Source organism: Protopterus annectens, chromosome 1.part0 (genome assembly GCF_019279795.1).
Source record: "Protopterus annectens isolate FY-2018-M chromosome 1.part0, PAN1.0, whole genome shotgun sequence".
NCBI lineage: Eukaryota > Metazoa > Chordata > Ceratodontiformes > Protopteridae > Protopterus > Protopterus annectens.
Genome location: NC_056725.1, coordinates 455,473,083 through 455,496,406, shown reverse-complemented (window position 1 = coordinate 455,496,406; position 23,324 = coordinate 455,473,083).

The following is a 23,324-nucleotide window of genomic DNA, read 5'->3' as shown; positions in this document are numbered from 1 at the left end:
GTAGGGCCTCACCTGGGGGGGGGGTCTTAAATTTTTAGCCCCTTTAGCAGGGGGTGAAAGAAGAGGGGAGGTTCAGTACTATAATGTGTTGAAATGGCAGAGGCATGAATTTTAATTGACGAGAAGGATAGGCCCTTGTGGAGCATTTCTGTTAAGCACTGAAGAATATGAGGTAAGCTGGGTGCCGTAGTGCCCATACCCTGGGTCTGGCTCCAGGAACAGTATCTTTTCTACTTTTCAGCATAGGATGTTCTAGTACCAGGTCTCCTTGCTTCCAGAATGACCTCTAGCACCTACTTACTGAGGGATGCTATTGGAGAGCTCAAGGAATTAGTCAGGCTGCAAAGTTCAGGGTTTGAAGCTGAGGGTGCAGAATATGGCCCGTCTACTTGCACAGCAGGGAAAGTATTTGAGGTAGGTGCCATGGATCCAGCAGTATCATGCTGCCCAAGAGGGGGTACCAGTGCTGGCAAGGTCAGTCTGGTGCAATAAGAATTGTCCTTGGTTTGTCCTGTTTGATCTTTAGCAGAACCTTCAAAGGGGGAAAGGCATAAACTAAGAGGCTTTCCCAGGTAAAGGACCGTGCATCCACTTTCCAAGCTTGACTGTGGGGAGTCCTTGTGCAGAATTTGTCCAATTGGTAGTTCTGGGGGGGAGGCAAACAGGTCTATCGCTGGAGTGCCCAATTTGTTCCTCAAGAGGTTGAATATTCTTGGTTCCAGTTTCCATTCATGTGGGTCCATGAGATTTCTGCTTAGGTCATCTGCCAGTGAATTCAACTTGCCTGGCAGGAATTGAGCTTGTAGGTGCACTTGGTAGCTCAAGGCTGTGTTCCACAGAACCATGGCTAGTCTGCACAGAGGGTACGAGTGGGTTCCCCCCTGATTGTTTATGTACCACATAACTGTGGTGTTGTCTGTCTTTACCAATAACTGTCCTGGAAGTATGTGGTCCTTGAAGGGTGCCAAGGAATTCTGTACAGCTAACACTTCTTTTTGGTTGATATGCAGGTGCATCTGACTCAGGTTCCATTTGCCCTGAATGCACTGCCCTGCTAAGTGAGCCCCCCCCCCCCACCACCACCACCACCATGCACAGTCTGATGCGTCTGTAGTCAGGGTTTGGGTGGCAGGGGGTAGACTGAAAGGGAGCCCCTTGTTGAGGTGGCAGGCCTCTGTCCACCAAAGGAACTCTGTCTTTATACAAGGAATGATAGGAATCATTGATTCCAGGTCCTGAGAATGTTGACACCATAGGTGTTTTAGATACCATTGTAGTTTCCTCATATGCAGTCTTACATATGGAATTAGTAGAATGTAAGAAGCCATGAACCTCAGAGTTTGCAAAATTTTCATTGCAGATAGCTGGGCCTAAACTTGTTTCTCTGGCTTGACGTAAGCCATCTGGGGAAGTTGTGCTCAAGCTTGCTCCCAGGAATACAATCTGTTGGCAGGGTACCAGATGAGATTTCTTTTCTTTTATGGTGTACCCCAACGAGGTTAGAAGTTTCTTTACAAATGCCAAATGTTTTAATAGCAAGTCCTGGCTTTCTGCTTGACTTAGACAATCGTCCAGGTATGGGTATATTTGAATATTTCTCTGCCTGCAAAATGCAATGGCTGGAGCTAGACACTTTGTGAATACCCAGGGCGCAGTAGATAAGCCAAAGGGAAGTGCAGAGAACTGATAGTGCATGGAGCCTGCTCTGAAGCATAGGTATTTCCTGCAAGATTCCCTTATTGGAATGTGCAGGTAAGCTTCTTTTAAGTCTAAGGTTGCCAACCAGGCATATTTGCCTAGCATAGGAAGCAGCTGTTGAAGTGTTAGCATTTTCAATTTTAGGATTACCAAAAAGGTGTTTAGAATAGAGAGGTCCAGGATAGGACGCCAAGAGTTGTCTTTTCTGGGTACCCGGAAAAGTCTCGAGTAAAAACCTTGTCCCCTTTCTTCTGCTGGGACAGTTTGAATAGCCCTGATACCTGGAAGAGAAAGAACCTGCTGTTGAGCCTCTACCCACTGATTTCGGGGTAGGTCTGGCCAACCGTTTGGGGTTGGTAAGGTGTGGAAGTGGAATCTCTATCCTTGGAAGACTATATTTAAAACCCATTTGTCCTGGGTAATGAGTTCCCAGTTTTTTGCATGCAGGGCGAGCTTTCCTCCTAAGGGAGCACGGAGTTGAGCAGGGCTCGGAAGGGTTAAAGTCAATTCAATGTGACATTTTTCCATAAGGGGGTGTGAGCACGGAGTTGAGCAGGGCTCGGAAGGGTTAAAGTCAATTCATTGTGACATTTTTCCATAAGGGGGTGTCTTACTACTTCCAACTTTGGAAGTGGGAGCCCTCCACTGCTTAGGCCTGTGTGTAGCCTGAAACTGTAACCTAGGTGGTCTGCTGTTCCTGGGTTTGGACTGAGAAGGCCTGGAAGAGACAGGAAAGGACCAATTCTTAGAAGGCCAATGACTACTAAATCTGGGAGGTTGTACTTGCAGGAAATCTTTAACAGTTTGCATAGATTTAGCTTTTTCCTCCATCTTTTTAAGGACTTCTGCTTTGTGACAAACAGGCGGTCTTGGTTTAAGGGAGCATCCAGTAATTTAGCTTTAACACGATCCCGCAAGTTTTGCTCCTTAAGCCAAGCATGCCTTCTAAGTACAGACCCAGTGACAGCAGCCCTGCAAGATGCTTCTATAGAGTCAAAAAACACATTGCAATGTATGTTTACCAACTTGTTCAGCAGAATGCATTAAATCCTGTAATTCTTTGTGTTCAGCACAGTCAGGTATCAACATAATTTTCTGTTTAAGTAATCCCATAACATGCTGCTGGTACTTTAACATATGAAACTGGCAATTTAAAGCCCTAATGGTCAAAGTAGCAGAAGTGTATACCTTCTTACCCCATCTGTCCAGGGCTCTAGCATCTCTATCAGAAGGGGTAGGATTTTTGGCAGCAGTAGCCTTAATTCCCTTTGGTCCTTGGGAAATGGTCTCTGGATCCGCAGTAGGATTCTTGAAGATGAACTTATAAGAGTCAGGTACTCTGTAATACCAGTCAGGTTTTCTGGGAGCTAGAGGTAAAATATCTGGGGACAGGCTTGATCCAAGAAGGCATCATCTACAATGTCCAGAACAGGAGGGATAGCTAAAGGTCTGTGTTGAGGAAGGAGTAAGAATTCCCCAAGCCTCTTTTGGGAGTCAGAGTAATTCTGACTTTCCCAGTGGAAATACTCTCTAAAAGTGTGCAAGGTTTCACCAAAAGAAAAATCTTCTGGAGGGGAAGCAAAGGGAATGGAATCCTCTGCATCAGAATTCCCACAGGTAGACAAGGGCAAATCCTGGTAATCAGAAGACACAGAAATATCAGAATCCTGATCAGAAAAATCAGAAAGAAAATCAGTTCTAGGTCTCTTAGAGGGAGAAGGCTGGCTTCCCCTAATTAAAGTAATAAAGGTCTTCAGCCATTCTAAGTGTTTGTTTTTTAGGTATATGGGCCTGACCATGCGGTTTGGATGTCAGTTTTCTAGGCGTGGGTCGAGTTTTAGGCCTAGATGAAGAAGATGGCGTTGGTTTAATATGCAAATTTGTAGGCCTGAACACACCCTCAGAAGTTGGTGCCTGCATAGCAGCTCCGGACCCATCCAAGGTAGAGACATTCTCAGGTTCCATAGTAGAAGAAGCATCACATGGCATACCGGACTCTGAATGGGTCTCAGTAGAGGCCTGCGAATCTGAAGTAGCAGGTATCAGGGGCTGCAAAAGCACCTCACTGAGTACCGCGAACTGATGACTAGCTTAACAGAAGCATTGTCAGCAGTTTTCGACCTATGTGGTCTGTCTCTGTCTTTATCCTTACGTTTTTTCAGAATGTCGGCAGTTGGATGGCCTATCGAAGCCATTTCTGGATAATTATGCAGAGTACCAAAATAATTTGTTGCAAAAATAGACCAACGGCAAATAGTTTGGGGGGTTGAATAAAGCACAAAACCGACAGCGAGGGAAGTCGTGGTCTGGGCCTAAGCAAGGAATGCAGTACAAATGAAAATCTTTATGAGGTATTTGCTTTCAAATTGTTTAATTAAGACAATTGTTAACTTTTACTGACATCGGATAAGAGCAAGAAAAAGGATCCCCAATGGGGTACTTAGCTTTTTTGAAGACTTCAGATCTGAAACTCAAAAACGAAAATTTCAGGAGTCGGCCAACCGGCACTTGCGAACTGCTTCTGCTTCGGGCACCTCGCGGCAAGAGAGACTGATGTAATGGCGTCGGCTGCATGTTTTATACCCCTGACGACCTGACTTCAGGGAAGAAGACACAGCATCCGACACAGGAATCCAAGACTTTGATATTCAGGCCGGCTGAGGGCTACCTGCAGGCAGATAACCCAAATGCAATGACTGCAACGGTGAAACACGAAGAACATCAAGAGGCTATCTGGGGCCAAGGCAGAAAAAGGATCCAGATTCCTGATTCTGGCCCAGATGGAAAACCTTTTCCATTTACTTCTGTATATTTTCCTGGTGGAGGATTTTTGGAAGGCCAAAATAATGCATTTAATGGGAGATGCTAGCCTGGACTGTTTAATCACTGGAACTGGAGAAACCAAGTGGTCAGGTGAAGGTTCTAAAGGTTTGGAAGAGGAAGCCCTGACAGGTGGGAAATCAGACCCTGACAGGGATCCAGTATCAATGGCGGATACTTCAGATGAGACATGATGAAGGGGAACCACGGTCGACGAGTCCAGAAAGGGGCAATGTGGATCAGAGATGTCCTCAGGCAGTGAACTTTCTGCAGGACCCTGGGTGTTAGGGGGACAGGAGAGCAAGAGTAGAGGAGACCCGTAGGTCAATTGTGGACTACAGCATCCCTTGGGGACTCCCCCTGAGGGGGGAATCGGGGCAAAATAACTGCTGCATTTGTGACTGAGCGCAAAGGCAGAAAGGTCACAATATGACTAACCCTAAAGGTCGAAAATCTGATTCGCCACTGACAGATTGAGGGACAACTCATGAGGACTCAAGACAGACCTGCTGTGTTTGTTGGCCAACACACTGGCATCCCCGGTTATGTACATTGCAATAAGGAAGCAGCTGGAGGACACAGCCCATTCCCACACTCTCATGGTCTCTCTGCACAACGGGTAAGAGCGTATTCCCCCCTTGTTTGCCGACATAGCAGACAACAGACATGTTTGTCTGTCTGGATTACAATTGCCCAAGGGAAGCAGCCCTGGAAGGCTTGCAACAATAGAACTGCCCTCAACTATAGGACATTTATTTACAACTTGGTCTCTATTGGTGACCATAGGCCTTGGATAGTCTTCCCCTGAAAATGCCCCCCCCAACCCAGGAGGGAGGCATCCGTGGTCACAGTGGCCATGGGCAGAGGGAGAGAAAAAAGCTTGCCTATATAGAACTATTGTGACTGAAGCCACCACTGGAGGTGACATTTGCACATAGGTGTCAGTTTTATTAGTCATGGGCACAGGATGAAGAGGAGCCGACCATTGGACCGCTAAGATCCACTGTAACACCTGCATGTGGTACCTTGCCAGAGGAACAAAAAGAATGGCCAAGGCCATGGAACAAATAACCCAAACAAGTAACAGAAACGAGGGTGAGGCAGGTCCAAAATTTGTGTGACCTGTTCCCGAATCAACTGAATTCTGCACAGAGGCAAAGTTGCAATCTCTGACATGGAGTCAAACTGTACTCCTATGAACTCCAACCGCTGAGTGGGGATGAGGTTGGATTTCACCAGGTTGACAGTTATACCCAGCTGGCTGAAGCCGGCAAGAAGACACTGAGTTGCCTGAGTTAGTCGATGTCTCAAAGGTGCCGTGAGGAGCCAATCGTCGAGGTACGGAAAGTGCTAGAATCCCTGCAAATGCAGATGAGCTGCTACCACTGCCATACATTTGGTAAACACTCGGGGGGGGGGGGGGGTAGGCTGTGGTGAGACACTAGGGAAGTGCTCTGAACTGATAATGATTGGCCCCTAGGTGGAAGCGAAGACGTCTCCTGGAATGACTGTCTATCTTGATGTGATAGTAGGAGTCCTGTAGACATATCGAGCACATCCAATCGTCCCTCCATAAGAGTGGCAGAATGGACTGAACAGTGACCATCCAGAACTTTCACTTCTTGACTGACAGATTGAGCTCGCTGAGATCCAAAATAGGATGCAGGTCCCCCATCCTTTTTGGCACTAGAAAGAAGAGAGTAAGTACTGGATCCTCTTTGTCCTGCCCGGACCTCTTGGATGGCTCTTTTTAGAAGAAGTTGCTGAATGTCTATGACGGCCAACTCCCTCTGACTGGGTGGAACGTTGAGGAGATAACTTCTCACTGGAGGGTGTTCTGAAATGGGAATGAAATAGCCCCTGAAACATACTATATATAACACCCACTGATCGGAAGTGATTTTTGTCCAGACTAGTGGGTGTAGGGAAATGCGATTCCCGACTGCCTCCAGGGCAGAGTAGCCAGGCAACATTTCAGGAGCGTGGAATGGGCTGCTCAGAGAAGGGTTCGCTGGAGCCCTGATTCTGCAGCCCCTCCCCCCCATGCCATGACTGTGACGTCATCCAATGAAACCTCTCCCCCCTGCCTCTGGAAGAGGATTAGTCTGGAGTGTCCTGAAAGGGAGACTGTGCCTTACGGAACTACATCTTTCTGGTTCCCCACTGGGTCTTGGGGAAGGACCTCTGGAAAGCTGAAAGCTTAATCGCTACCACAGACAGAGTCTTCCCTTACCGCTCACTGCAGGTCAAGGTGTCCTTCACGGAGGGTCCATAGAGTGTGGAACCATTAAAGGGGGCATTAGTAAACGATGCATTAAAGGGTTCCGCAAAAGCATAGTCAGGCATGACGCCACAAAGCAATGCCCGTGCTACCCGCTCAAGAGGTAGCCTCTGCAGTGCTGGAGATTAGCCTCATTAAGGAGTTAGCCAAAGAGGTCAGAGTTGTAAGCTTGGGGGACACCTGCTTGAAGTTCTTTGCCAAGAATAACTCTGCAAGGGAAGTGGAGAGCTCTTGAACCAAATCCTTTTGGGAGGCAAATAAAATGTGCCAAATAGTTAGTAGCCCTCAACCCAAAGGTAGCTATGGCATACACCCGCTTCCCAAAAACAGTCCATCGCCGAGACTCCCTGTTCGGGAGATGGACCGTGGAGCTCTGCTAGTTCCTTCTTCATGGCAGCAGCAACCACGATGGCATCAACTGGTACGCCCTTACTCTGGAATAAATGGTCCACAGGGGACTAAGGCATTTATCGGCCCTATTAGGAACAGGCTCCACCATGTCTGGTTCCTTCCAGGCCTTGCTGGCAATCAGATCAACCAACTCATCAGCAGAAGGGGACCCAGGAGGTACATGGGTCTGTCTCAAAGACCTTCAAAAATATGGACTCCTCCGAAAACGGGGGGTCAGGAAGACCATCTGCCCTTTTGTTTTAGAAGCTCAAGGATGTCTCCAAAGGAGACATCATGGCCAGAGATATGGGGGGGGGGCCCATCTCCTACCTCGAGGTCTGTATTTTCGGTGAGGGACTCCACAGGGGAGTCCAAATGTCTCCTCTTGCACTTTCTCTTACGATGAACCTCCTCCACTGGGGGCTCCGGGGAGGACTCTGAACAGACAGGGACTCCCAAAGGGAAGGAAACGCCCTGAAGGCTCGATCGGGAGGGCTGACCCAGGACAGGATAAGAGATCTCCCCAGCAAAGGTAGAGAGGCTGCAAGTGACCCGGAGGTGTGGCAGAGGAAACTCCAGACATAGAGAAAGAACTCTCTACCACCCAGAAGGCTGAGGGGCTGGAAGCAGGCCTGTTCTGGGGAGGGGGAATATGCCTGGAACCTCCATGCAGGTTTTTTTTGGAAGATGCTATCCTCCAAAAACAGGACGCCAATCTGGTGGTCTTCCGCCATAAACAAACTCTACAACAGAAGAAACTGTTGCAAAAAAAAAAAGTAAAATCCCATGATTAGAGGAACTCCCTGGTCAGCCTCAGCAAGAAGCTGAGATCCCTCATAAAATCCTCCAAAGCTAGTTATGAAAACAAAATTGCCTCTAATTCTAAAGACAACCACAAAGCATTCTATAGCTATGTCAAGAATCTCAATGGCAACACTCAGATCTGCTCTGAGTTACAGCACGACACTAAATATACAGAACCAACTGATATTGCCAACATCCTGGCAGATGGGTTCAGTGCCAACTTTACCCCCCTCTCACCCCCTAAAGGGCCCATCTTTATACTGGAAGAATGCAAAGTTCCTGTAATCACTCTCCACAGCCAAGAACACAGCATCCATGGGACATGACAACATCCCAGGCTGCCTTCTACACAACCTACAGAATGAACTGGCACCCCACCTAAGTACCATGTTCAATCATAGCCTCACCTCAGGCTTTGTGCCCACTGAATGTGCACCGCGACAGTTATCCCACTCCACAAAGTGGGGGGGGGCGCCACAACAGACCCAGGGAACTACCGCCCCATTAGCCTGACGAGCCTGGTCTGCAATGCCATGGAACTCGTAAACAAAGACACTGGAGATCTCCAAACTCTGGACCAAACACAGTTCGGGTTTGTAAAAGGCAGATCATGTCACCTAAACCTGAGAGACTTCTTTGAAGTAGTCATCAAAGCCATATTTGAGGGTAAGGTGGTTCACACAGCCTATCTAGAGCTCGCCAAGGTGTTCAACACCATCCCCCACTCTGGAATTATAGATAAACTCACTAAACTAGGTATAAACCCCTATGTCACAAGATGGGCTGCCAACTGGCTTACTGACAGAACCCACAATGTGAAAGTAGCAGACTCCAAATCAGACTTCAGACTAGTGACAAGTGGAGTACCAAAGGGTTCAGTCCTGGGTCCTCTTCTGTTTGGTATCTACTTCTGTGTTAGCCCGTACTTCAGAGAAGGTCTTTGGCTAACTAAATTCGCAGATGACTGCAAACTAGGAGCCATAAATCGAAACTTCTAACAATGTGGACATCCTACAAAAGGGCCTCACTGAGACAGATGCCTGGTGTCAAAGCCATGGTCTCAAGCTCAATGCCAAAAAGTGCATTGTCATCCCCTTTGGTAAAAACTATGTACCCATGAACTACCACATAGGCGGTAGTCTACTTAACACCGAAAGTGTGATAAGAGACCTTCGGACACAGGTGGACAGTAGTCTCTCCTTTGATAATCACATCGCCACAGTGGTCAGGAAATCCTTCTATGTGGCACACCTCATCACAAAATGTTTCTCATCCAGAAAAAAAGACGTCATTGTTCCCCTCTACTCATCACTCATTAGACCCATTATTGAGTACAACGTCCCTTTTGGTACGTACATCACACGACATCTACAACAACTGGAAAGGCCACAGAAATACCTCACAAAGAGGATTACTGGCCTCAAACAGATGCCTTACGCAGACAGACTCAAAAAGCTTCAGCTTTACTCTGTCGCATATCGCCTACTCAGAGGCGATCTCCTAACATACAAAGCTATGTCAAACCTAGAGCTGTTGGACATGCTCCACTTAAAGAAATCCCAATCCCTCCGAGCTACACGCTCTAGGGACCTAAACCTTGTCATCACTTTAAACAGAACATGGTGAAGGGATAGATACCTGTCCCAGAGACTTCCCATACTCTGGAACAGACTACCTATGTCAAACAGAGCTCCTCATTAGCACTCTTCAAGAAAAATCTTGAGGATTGGATGGGTAATAGGAAATTCACCCCGGGGATCACTTCTGTGGTTCTGCTTGACAGGGGCACAGGAAAATAATTTTCTTGGGTGGCGAAAGCCAGGGTACCTTTTTGGCTAGGCTTGTATAGGCCCTAGGGCCAATAGCCTAGTATCTACCTATGAACCTGCGCCTCCCCATGATACCAGTCAAGAGCTATCGAAAGCTAAAGCACCGAGAGGAAGAGACCGGCCTGAAAAGATGGTACCAGACCCCCCCCCCCCTAAGAGCCAGCATCAACCACTCAGGCACGGGGCTCATCCCACTCTGTGGGAGGAGGAACTTAATAAGCCAGGGACCCCAACAGGGATGAGAAAGGAGGGACACTTAGCCTAGTCTGAATCTGGCCAATAATGTCCCGGTCCCTGGAATCCAAATCCAAAGGAGTTGGATTAGGAGAATGAGAAGATGGAGGGGTTGCCCTGGCCATATGGGAAGGAGAAGCCAGGAGACCCAACTATATCTGGGCCTTGAGAAAAATCCTCATCATCTTGTCCATATCACAGGGCAGAAAACTCCTGGATGACCTAGAGGAGGAAGAGGAGTGGGTGGACTTGGAAGGAGACCTTCCTGACCTACTGCCAGTCTCCGGGAACAGACATGATGCCTTGGAGCCAACAGTGGTCTCTGCTTGGAAGTGGAAGGGACTGCAGGTTCCTCCAAGAAAAGAATCGGATTCAACAAACCTGTCAGATCCGAAGGCTTAGATGGGTCAGTGGATGGAGCCGACAAACCGGTTAATCAGAGGGTCTCTGATCTGGGGAGGACCTGGATCTGACTGAAAGTTCCACAGTCCTCGGCTCTCAAGACCTCAGATCTGAGGCAGACCGGGCTGGTATCGGATCCAGGGACTTAGGATCAGACAGCCATGGTTTCTTGGCGGGAACAGGCAAAGCAGAAGAAGTGGTCTTCCTCTTTGGATCTGAAGAAGCTTTTGAGGAGGAAATAAAGGGACACCCTTGCACCAAACCTTTCAGGAGCAACTTTTTGAGACACTCTACTAAATTCCTGGGGTTAAATGCGGCACAAAGGTCACACTCAACCTCCAGGTGTGGAGCACCCAAGCAATAAACACACTCCTTGTGCATATTGGAATAAGGCATTTTCTGATTGCACGAGGAGCACTTCCTAAAACCAGCAAGCTCATCACTCATGGTGGCAACTAAACTAACCAACACAACCACAAGAAAGCCCTAACAGCTAACCAAAGAAAAGGGGTGCCAAAGCCTAAGCACATGCACGCACACACATGCAAACACACAACCACCCCAACTAAACTAACTATCTAACTAATGGGAGGGGAGGATCTAAGCTATAAAAAGAACTACCACCACCAACACTAAACATTACAACTACCCAAAAAGTACGACAGTAAAATAGAAGTTTTCACTTATCTAGCCAGAAGGAATACGTCTGCATCACGAGCATGGCAAACGAGATCTGGGGGTTGGAGAGCAGCAGGGAATTATGGGAGAGGGAGGAGCCACAGCCTTGGATCTGTCTGATGTATTTGCTAATGTATATAGACCCTATTGTGATGAATGAAGACATGGATAACATCAGATCACAATGTTACTCATTGCAGAGTGTCAAAGTTATATATATATATATATATATATATATATATATATATATATATATATATATATATATATATATATATATAGAGTGTAAATAGTGATCTAGTTTCTGCTGCTAGGGATACTTTTACTTCTGAAACCATGTATCCTATCTGTGCTACTCAAAGCACTGATGTATTACACTGTTGTCAAACACATTAATAAGGTCGTGAAAATGAAATGAACACCACAAAGTACACTTCACCGTCCAACGAGTGAGCAGCCTTAATTTATTGATACAATGTTAAGTTCCACGACTAAGCGCTTTCACCAGTAATCTGGCTTCATCAGAGTCAAATTTCGTTTTTTACATTAATAAGGTCCCTTATATTGTTGACACCATCAACTCAAAACTGAGATCTACACACCAACTTTCACTGTCAAACCTTTTACCGCTATTCAAGATTTTTTTAGCTCCATTCTCACACTAGCTAGCTATGGTGGCACAACAGCTTTACTAATGAACAAGGTGTCAACAGAAGACAGGAAAAAATCCTCTTCAAAGGTACTGCTCAGTGTTACTAAAAAGGCGTTACAAAAGGTGATCACCTACGTTATTCACTAGTCCACCTGTCTAATGAGTGACAATACTTTATCATAACAGTCACAGTCCTTCTTCCAAAACACCAATTAGCCATCTACACAATCCTGCGCACTTCCACAATCCACTGTTCAACACCTTTCTGTATTTCACATTCTCAAAACTGTGCGCATCTTAATACTGCATTATTTATTACAAAACTCTGTGTTCTTAACAGAAGGCAACAATTCTATTTCTGGCATTATACATTTCTGAAATGTTGTCAGCAAGAAAGCGGATATAAAAGACAGTTTTTATGCTTTCTTATCCAAATAAAAAATAAAACAGCATTCCTTTGCTGTGAAGGTGAAACTAACATAACTCCAAATTCTGAATTCTCAGCATCAACAGACAAGCCATCTCATCTTTGACAATCCTGCTGTGAAGTCCAGAATCAATTTTAATGTAATTACAAGTAGTAAAAATTAATAATTACTCATTTGCATATCAAATGATAAAACTGAAAAACTCTTACTTTTCTGCCATATGGCGGAGTGTCTTCAAGGAAGCTTTCATCTCCTCTTCTGACAGCCCCACCAGGAGTCCATTGTCCTCTACACCAATCTGATAGACAGCTTCACCTTTACCTTCCTGCAGTCGCCATTTCAACTGAGTCACCAGGTGCTCAAAACGGTACTGAGAGGGATTCACCAGTTTTAGCTAAGAAAAATGATAAGGTTTAAAAAAGATGGCAAGCTAAATGATCCCACAGAGGAATAATTAAAATACACTATTTACAATATTTACAATGTAAAGTTTTTAGCGTAGTTGAACTTTAATAGTCGCTATTCATCACAAAGACTTCCTCAGAAAAACAACAGTTGTAAAATTGACCTACTTATTTTTTTTGTTTTGTGTCTTTCTTCTTTTCCTGGTTAGGGGTCGCCACAGCGGAACTCCAGTCCGCTAATGACTGTCAGTTGATTTTTACGTACCGGCTTGCCAGGCCTGACGCACAACCTTCAGCGAAGGTACGCCCATTCACGCATGTCTCCACGCAGAAGACGCTCTAGCTGAGAATCGAACAGGACAGCGTCTTGCTGTGAGGCGACAACGCTACCGCAGCACCACTACCGCAGGTAAAATTGACCTACTTATATACTTATATACTTGATTAAATTAACTCCAGACTAACTATCACATTACTTTGATAACTCCTACTTGTTAACTAGTAAACAGCCAATACATTTAAACAACTCAGAACATTCTACAACATTTTGAAGCATTTTAAAACCCTCTGAACATTGTCTTACAAAATATATTTACACCATTTTAACTTCTTGCAGTCACTTTTCTATCCTTTAAAAAACACGATGTTAACAGTGTCATTCAGACCTGGTAGAATGAATGAAACCAAACGTAACTGCCATTCTGCTTCTCTTTTTTCTATAAAATTTTTGTAATTCCCACTCCGGGGATTCTCACCTATTACCTCTATAACAGAAAAAGTGAACTTTTTCCAATGAACACAAACAACTGAATGTTTGCACAATGCATTTTAACATGTTTACTTTTAATAGCATACTGATGTTCACTTATTCTTTTTCTAAGACTTCTTGTTGTCATTCCCACATAAAATGCAGGGCACGCTGAACACAATGCAATGTACACTACACCAGTAGTACCACAATCTAACCTCCCCAACACCGAAATAGTATAATCAAACTCTAGTTCAGGAAGAAAAAGTCCAGAACCAGTTTGGCAACAGAAACATCACTGAACAAAACCCTTCTCTGAAAAAGAGGAGGAGGAAAAACTTCTATCACCCTCTTAAAATAGTATATGCTGGACGACGAGAAAGAAAGAACAGTTTGGACTGGCAGAAGAAAGGGAATCCCCAGGAAAGGAGGGAGAGACACCCACTGCCACCTGTACCCTTGATGGATAACTCAAAATCCATTTGTCTGAAACACGCTGTTGTCAAAGAGAGAAACGGAGGTTCAGACTTTCTGGAAGAATAAAGGGACTGACAGCCTTCTTTTTTCAACCTCCCTAGCACTGTTTTTTAAAAGTCTGCCTACCATCTTATTTCTGAGACTGCTTACTTTTTTTTTTATAAAAAATTTGAAGGAGGTCCATTGAATCCCTCGTGAAACTTGAAGTAGGGCTGAGCAATCTGTGAAATCCCTTGAATCAGCTTCAATCTCTCATCATATTTTATAATGACCTTTGCAGGAGAAAGTCCATAAACTAGTTATCTAGCCAAAGGAGAAATCAAAATTTAATTTTTTGACATCTTATGACAGGTTCTGAGAATGCAGCTAGCTAAATTTCCTCATAACAGCTGCAGTGGAAATTGCATCAGCAGAGTCATATGCACATTTCAAACGATGGGTAGTCAGTTGAGAAACAGAAGAGAAGTTACGCAAAAGCTGATTTCTTGTCACAAGAGGAACAAATGCCAAAATATTCCTTTTATTCTCATACACAGCAAGCATAAATTTAACATAAGAGCTTGACAGATGAGAATTCTAAAAACAAGTGTTGCAGATGAATATACTTTTTTCCAGACCTTATCAAAAGCCTTCCCATCCTTGTCAGACAAAGAGGGATTAATATTAACCAAATGCTTAGGAGTATTTGGGTTTACAAAAGCAAGCAATAACTGTGGAGTCAGATCTGGGATGAGTATATACAATTTTAAAAGACTGAGGAACTTTATATAATCTACTTACTTTTTTAGGGGAAGCAAGCTGACTGTCAGAGAAATTGCAGGCTGTGACAAAAACTTCCTCAAAAGCAGACAAAAACGAATATATTGTAGAATTTTCAGTTGTAACCAATCATAATATTTTCTGATGGAATTAGAGGCCACACAGTCAGAAGTCTGTGTAGGCATAACACAATCTTTTCCTTCAGACTCATTTTGAGGTTCAAGTTCTTGAACCTCTTCAGAGAACAAAGCATTCTTTTTTTCTTTTGCCAGAAACAGACAGGCATACAGGAAGGGTCAAGAGTCCACACTAAATCCTGAGCTAAGCCTAATTATTTCTGTCCAGTGTCAGAGAGACACACAACACTATTTTTTTGTTTCTTTTTGACAGGAATTTCTTAAGAACAGACTCAGAGATGTCAGCAAAAGTCTCTACAGGGATGGGCACAGCTTTCTGGCTAAGCAGACAGCTATTCCCTGTCCCTTCTCCCTGTCCCTTCTCCCAGGACTAAGAACAGTGGCTCTCTCTTGCCTTCCAAGGGCACACCAACAGCCGCAGAGGATGTGTCTAATCCCAGTCAATGACAGCTGTAGAGACTACACCAGTGGGACCCAAAGAAAATAACAAGTGGTTCAAGGAAACCACTCTGGACATAGTGGAGTCACTCACCTGCATCAGAGGCACTTTATCAGCCTGCTGTGGTATCAAAGGCTACTTTTTTTTGTGGCTGGAAGGAGGAGGAGTAACTGGTAGGTTATCCCATGCTGAAGTAAAAAAAAAACTGCCCAATTCCCGGGGATGTCTAGCAGCAATTGTTGGTAAACATGTAAGCTGCAAAAATAAATTTCCCCTAATAAAACAATATAAACCACCTTAAACACTTACTCCAGCTGCAGAAAGTAAAATGACACTAGATTCCCCACAGAAAAAGTAGTTTAAAATAACATTTTAAAACGTTTTGCCACCAAAGCAAAAAAGTAACATTCCTTTTTAAAAGTGAACAAAATTCACATGACAGTCAACAAAAACATTTTCAGGTCTCTTAAGAGACTGAATCTGCCCAGCAATGGAACAGCACTACCAGACTGTCGATCATCAAAAGACCGCGCAGGAACGCTCTTCTTTGGTGGCAAGAAAACCCTGAATGGCTTGGCACCCAACCTGACTTTTAGCCAGCTCAGCTTGAGCTAACCTGCTTTGGCACATGGAATGTGCCCTGAAGCTTTGGAAGCTGGGCGAATATTATATCCTTTGCAGGATATAACCCACACAGATTAGGCTACTGCAGGAGAGAACAATATGAAGATACATCAAGGGCATATTATGGACTGGCAAACTTAATAATGTTAAAAGATCAGAGTCATTTTTTATGCCTAGTGTATCACATGCTGTTTTACTTGACAGTGTTCCCTTTATCAGGGAGTAAATGGAATAGGCGATGACCTAGAGACAATTATGAGGGGTATCTGACTGGGGTAAAGGAGCTGATCAATGGACAGCAACGTACAAGACCTCACATAATATGGTGATAAGGATGGCCACATAGAAAAACTTTGGGAAGGGTGAGGATTCTAGGAGACAATAGTGGAGGGAAAATATGTGTTTTCAGCATTAAACTGTCTTCGGGCTAATGGTCAGGCAAGGACCCATAAGGAGGTAGGAAAGAAGCACAGTAATTATAGTAGTGATTTAAAACGGGATTTCAAATTTATTCTTAGATTAAAGATGGCTGGGTTTAGATAATAAATAATCAATTTGGGATGTGAATCAAAGAAAACGGGTAAAAGAGATAAGGGGATGACTGACTTGTTTATTTGCTGAACTGGGAAAGAACACTGACCCATGGGGACTTCTTTCAAGTTCAGCCCAGGGTTAAAAAATTAAACAACAAACAAACAATCATGATGGTTTTACAAAGATAGCCACAGTTAAGACATACCATTGTTTACAGCAGGTGTTAATGTGGCATAGACTAGGAACATTTTATATATAAATAATATGCATGCTGCTCATATAGTGTATCTTTGGGTTTCTTCTAGTGATGATGAAATTACTGACTAAAATCTATTACAGCACCACTTCCCAATTTATTGTTTAAGATATTAAAGAGAATGCCCTTGGGTCAGAATGTTGAGATTTGTATGGATGATGAATAAAGTATAAATGTACCTTACTACGAAAAACAAGTATAGAGATTATGTTGTTAAGGTCTGAGGGATAAAAGTACTTGGACAAACACAAAGTACAGTTGTGTACACTTACCATAAATGTAGATGTTTGAGTGTATTCACTGGTACAGTCATTACATTTGGGTAATCTGCTGGCAGGTTGCCCTCAGTTGGCCTGAATAACAAAGTCTTGGGTCCTGCGTCGGTTGCTGTCTCCTCTTCCATGACATCAGGTCGTCAGGGGTATAAAACATGCAGCCAACGCCATTTTAATCAGTTTTTCTTGCCCCAGATGTAAGGTGTCCCCCAAATGGAGAGCAAATATATATATATATATATATATATATATATATATATATATATATATATATACACATACACACACACACACACACACACACACACACACACACACACACACACATGTATTTTAGAATATTTTAGAACACAAAAAATGTACCTCCAACTAAAAGCAAATACACCACAAAGGCTTTTGAGCATAGTGAAAGAAAGAAGAGGTATAATAATAGAGAAGAAAGGGGGCTGGCGGGTGGGTAACCCAGACTGCAACAGTGAATACACTCAAACATCTACATTTATGGTAAGTGTACACAACTGTACTATGTTCTTCATGTTTTACTGTTGCAGTCATTACATTTGAGTAGAATCCCAAAGCTATGGATGGGAGGATGGAATTAAACAGCATTAGGAGCAGCTATAAGGCCCTGCAGGACTGCAGTGGCAAAGTCTTCCCTGGATTTAGAAAAGAGAGGTAAATGGTAATGTTTTGTGAACGTATGAACTGAGCTCCAAGTAGCAGCTTCTAGAATGTCTCTGGTAGGATCCACTCTTAGAAAGGCTGCAGAAGTAGAAGCAGCCCTGGTGGAATGGGATCTGATCCCCTTGGGCACAGGTTTACCATGGTGCATGTAGCAGAAACAAATACAATGGCTGTAGTAATTGGTTGTTTTGGACCATTTCTAGCTCTTTTGTAGATCTCGGTTTAAAATCCACCTCTGGGCATTTTTTCCTAGCTATACTGCTCAGACAAGCTCCTCGTGGTCCTGCAGAGTGGTCCTAGCTACAGAGAACTCAGAAAAGCGACTACTTTCTGGATTTAAGTATCTTTGCTGTTTTTTTTACTTGGAATAGCTTCTGTAGCTTACCCTGAACAAGCTTAAACTGTTTTTTTAGCTGTTTGCTGCATTATTTTAAAATCTGCACTTAAAGTTACATTTTAGTCGAATTTGATCGAAAGTTTGTTTGTTTGTTTAATTTAACTGTTGAGGTTGCCCACTAAAGTGTGCTAGCCTGTGTAACTGATTTATCACTGTTTCTGCATTTTCTGTGCGTTTCTATCAAAAAAACAAAAAAATAATCCTTGTTTTCCTGCCTCTCCTCGACTAGTTTAAACCAGTTTACAGGCATTGCTGTATTCTGGGCTGTGGTGTAGTTCCTGTGTTGTCCATTACCTTACTTGGATAGAAGGAATTTCTTTGCTCACCAGTGGGAGTGGGGAGCCTTGAGCAGCCTACCTGTCCCTGTAGGAAGTGACCTCAGCACAAGAGCTGTAGTAATTGGTTGTTTTGGACCATTTCTAGCTCTTTTGTAGTTCCTTGTTTAAAATCCACGTTTGCGCGCATAGCGCAGTGCCGGTTAAACAAGGTTAAACTTCTTCTGGCTCCGCCAAGTCTGCTCTTCAAATTTTCCCTTAAGGAAGCTCTACTTTTAGTATAATCAGACTACTCACTATATTATAAGCCTAGCACTTGTTCTCAAAACTTCTCTACTAAGTAAGCACTCTCGTACTAAGTAAAGCACTACATCCACCTACCACCCCTGTGAATATCCACTTCCCTTAAAGGCACAGCACTCCCTTATACTGCTCTAGCATGTCAAGTGGTAGATTACTGGCGTCCTCTCCAGTTCAGCTGGTTAATCTGGGTATCTTGAGACAATGCTACAATTGTCTCATGTACACAGACAACCCTCTCCTCCTTCCAACAAACACAAATACATGTGAGAGATGCAACTATATAGCCAAACTGGAGGCTGAACTCTCTCAACTCAGGGCTGGCATGACCAGACAGGAGGAGATGGTAACCACACACACAACAAACCCAGTCCCACATAGACCTACCACAACTGCAAACCAAACACATAAAACACAAAGACATACTCGGAGGCTCTAATAAAAAACTTACCAAAACAACAGAGGCTCCCAAAGCAGACATCCAAAAATCCACCACCTCAAAACAAAACACATGCAACACATACTTCAATAAATCAGTGTGTCAACCAATCACAGCCCTTAAGGCCAAACACCATGCCTAATACACTAGTAATAGGTGACTCTATAGTCAGACACACTGATGTCCCGCTTACCAGGCTGAACAAGAAGAGGGTGACTGTGAGCTACCTATCGGGAGCTAGGATCCACCACATAACACACGCACTCAGGTCACTCCAAAGCAAGTACAAATATGACTCCGTCATTGTCCATGCTGGCGTGAATGACCTGAGACGTACCTCCCTGGACTACATGAAAAGAGACGTAGAGGAGCTCTCCGATTATGTAGCCCAGTCTGGTATGACCCTGAGCAGCATCTTGTCCTCACCAAGAATTATGCCACAATACAAAGACAAGATGATCAGCTTTAATAATTGGCTCAAGTACTGGTGTCATTCTAAGGGGATCCAATGTCTGTCTGCCTGGGATGACATGTTGGACAAGCCATGCTGCTTCGCAAGGGATGGCTTACACCCGTCACCACTGGGCTTCCGGATATTGGCTAAGGCTCTTGCTACCCCCATAGTGCCTTTTTTAGGCAAGGCTCAAAAGACAAAACCACCTTCTTAGAAAACAAAAATGGAAAAAAACTAAGGGTAATGCTGCTCAACGCCAGAAGTCTAAATCTCAAGATGCAGGCACTCGATGCACTCCTCAGCATGGAGAACATCGACGTCTGTGCAGTAAGTGAAACCTGGTTCAAGGCTCCTGAGAGCACCCCAGCGCTACCAGGCTATACCTCGTATCATGCTTTTCGGCCCCAAAACCCGGGCCGAACCACAAAGGGAGGGGGAGTGTCCATATTCATCAAGGACACCCACACCTCCAGGTTAGTAGCAACACATGAAGCATCAGAGACCATACAGGTGCAACTAACCATAGGCAAAACTGCTATACAACTGGTAGCATGTTACAGACCACCCTCCCAATCTCAGGAACCCCACTCAGCCTTCCTGAAGACATTGGAGGATATTAATGTATCACAAAATACCATCATACTGGGAGACTTCAACTACCCAAACATAGATTGGGTACATTATTCTAGCCCTAACACCCTAGCTCAAGGGTTCCTGGAATTCATAAATTCAAATGCACTGGAACAACTAGTCACCTCTCCCAATAGAGGAGATAATATACTAGACCTGATCATCACAAACATGGAGACAAAATGCTCCGCACTGGAGGTATACCCCTCACTAGTGAGATTTGACCACAAACTAATCACCCTGGATATACATATCCCACCTCCACCCCCAGCACAAAAGACCACAGTGAAAAACTTCTCAAAAGCAGACTTCACTCTTCTTAAGACTGAGATGGTATCCTTTAAGCCCACTGGGCCAGTGGATACCACATCCCACAATGCCGAATCCTTCACAAATGCTTTCTATGGACATCTCCAAGAATGCATGGATCATGCAATCCCAAATAAATCCAAGTCCCTCTCCACCAAAGACAAGCGTTCTGTCTGGTGGACCTCAGCCATTAACAAATTGTATAACAAAAGAAGGAAGCTACTGCACATCAGAGCAAAATCCTATAAAGGGAAGACATCTCTGACCAACATTAGCAGAAAACGACGTTCTCTCATAAAAACATCCAAGGCCAACGTTGAGAGAAAAATTGCTAAGGACACTAAAGATAATCACAAAGCCTTCTTCAGCTATGTTAGAAACCTGGGCGGAAACCCTCAGATATGCTCAGAGTTAGTTCACAACAACAAAAAATACACTGAACCCACAGATATTGCCAACATTCTAGCTGACAGGTTCAGTGCAAATTTCTCCCCTCCCTCACCCCCAAAAGAAGAAATACTTATCCCAGCTGAATGTAATCTCCCTGTCATCTCAGATGTCCAAGTGAGAACCACCCTCAACAAAGCTAAAAACACAGCATCAATGGGACCTAACGGTATCCCGGGTTGCGTGCTACGTGAACTCCAAGAGGAGCTAAACCCGCACATAAAAATGCTATTTAACCTTAGCCTTACTACAGGATATGTACCCGAACACTGGCGTACAGCATCAGTGGTCCCACTCCACAAAGGGGGTACCTCTACAGACCCTGGGAACTACCACCCCATAAGCTTAACCAGCCTGGTCTGCAAAGCTATGGAAAGAATCATTATGGAACTCAAACAGAGACATAGGGGACCTACAGACACTTGACCCCACCCAGTTCGACTTTGTAAAGGGCAGATCCTGCCTTTTGAACCTGGTTGGACTTTTTCGAAACATTCACTAGAGCCATTGATGAGGGCAAAGCAGTCCATACAGCCTACCTGGACTTGGCTAAGGCCTTCGACACAATACCCCACTCAGGCATCATAGATAAGCTCAACAGCTTAAACGTAAACCTTTATGTCACTAGATGGGTTGCAAACTGGCTTAAAGGACAGAACCCATAAAGTTAAAATCACTGGAGCAATGTCAGACTCAAAGCCAGTAACAAGTGGTGTCCCACAGGGATCTGTCCTGGGACCCCTCTTGTTTGGCATTTATTTCTCAGATGTTAAAGCAAACATGGGAGGGTTGTGGCTGACAAAGTTCGCAGATGACTGCAAACTAGGCGCGATAGTCGATACACCAACGGACACATACATCCTACAAAAAGGCCTCACAGAAACGGACAACTGGTGCCGGAGTCACGGCCTTAAACTAAATGCCAAAAAATGTATAGTCATCCCCTTTGGGAAAAACAAAGTACCCACAAATTATCATATAGACAGCCACCCACTGAGTATGGAAAAAGTAATCAGAGACCTAGGGACCCAAGTCGACAGCGACCTCTCATTTGACACCCACGTTGCCAAAGTGGTTAGAAAAACATTCTACCTTGTACACCTCATCATGAAGGGATTCACATCCAGATCCAAGGATGTCATTGTACCCCTATACTCCTCCCTCATCAGACCCATGATTGAGTACAATGCCCCATTTGGTATGTACCTCACCCGGCATTTGCAACAGCTGGAGAGACCACAAAAGTACCTCACCAAGAGGATCAAGGGTCTCCAACATATGTCTTATTCTGCCAGACTAAAGAAACTTCAGCTCTATTCAGTAGCATACCGCCTGCTCAGAGGTGATCTGTGCCTGACGTACAAGGCCATGTCCAATCAGGATCTGATGGACATGCTCCACCTCAAAAAAATCCAAATCCATCAGGACCACGAGAGCTAAAGACTTAAACCTTGGCACAAGTATGAATAGGACATGCTGGAGGGATAGATTCATAACCCAGAGGCTTCCCATGCTTTGGAACAAGATCTCAGTTCATATTAGGCAGAGCCCCTCACTGACTCTCTTCAAGAGAAATCTTGATGAGTGGATGGGAGATCGTAAGTTTACCCCAGGGGTCACATCTGTGTCACTGCTAGACAGGGGCACAGTATTCTAAATTTATTCTGTACATTTTTGTACCATTTCATGGGGTGGCAAAAGCCACATCACTATGGCTAGGCTTACAAATGCCCCAGGGCAGATAGCCTAGTACTAAACTATGAAACTATGAAAGTCTGCTTTGATATAGCCTTCCCCTCTGTCATGCAGCAAATGCCATCAGTAGTTGCTCAGACTTTCTTAGAGATTTTGCCCTGTTTAAGTAGCATCTTAGTTGTCTGTGTACATCCAATGAATGCAGAATTCACTTCCCCTTGTTCTGTGGATTTGGGAAAAAAGTTGGCAGGTGAATGGTCTGGTTAAGAGCCACACTGGATACCACCTTAGGCATAAAAGAAGGATTGGTCCTGAGGGCCACCCTGTCTGGGTAAAAGATAATGAAGGGCTCCACTGCCATGAGAGCCTGTAGTTCTGAAACCCTTCCAAGAAAGAAATTTTATGTCTGCAGTAGCAGCTGGTTCAAAAGAGGTAGGGTGAGTTTTTCCAGCACAAAATTGAGGTTCCATGCAGGAGTCTGTGCTCTCCTGGGAGGTCTTAAATTTTTGGCCCCCCCCTGAGGTACTGGCTTTAGCAGGGGATGAGAAAAGAGAGAAGGCTCTGTGTTATAATGAGCCGAGATGGCAGAGGCATAGATTTTTATAGAAGAAAAAGATAGGCCCTTGTGAAGCATCTCAGTTAAATATTGCAAAATCTGAGGAATATTGGGCATTGCTGTGTTTATTCATTGTGCTTGGTTCCAAACACAAAATCTCTTCCATTTATCAGCATAAGATTTTCTAGTACTAGGCCTTCTAGCCTTAAAAATGACATCCATCACAGCTTTACTGAGAGATGTGATTGGTGAAATTAGTTGATTAGCCA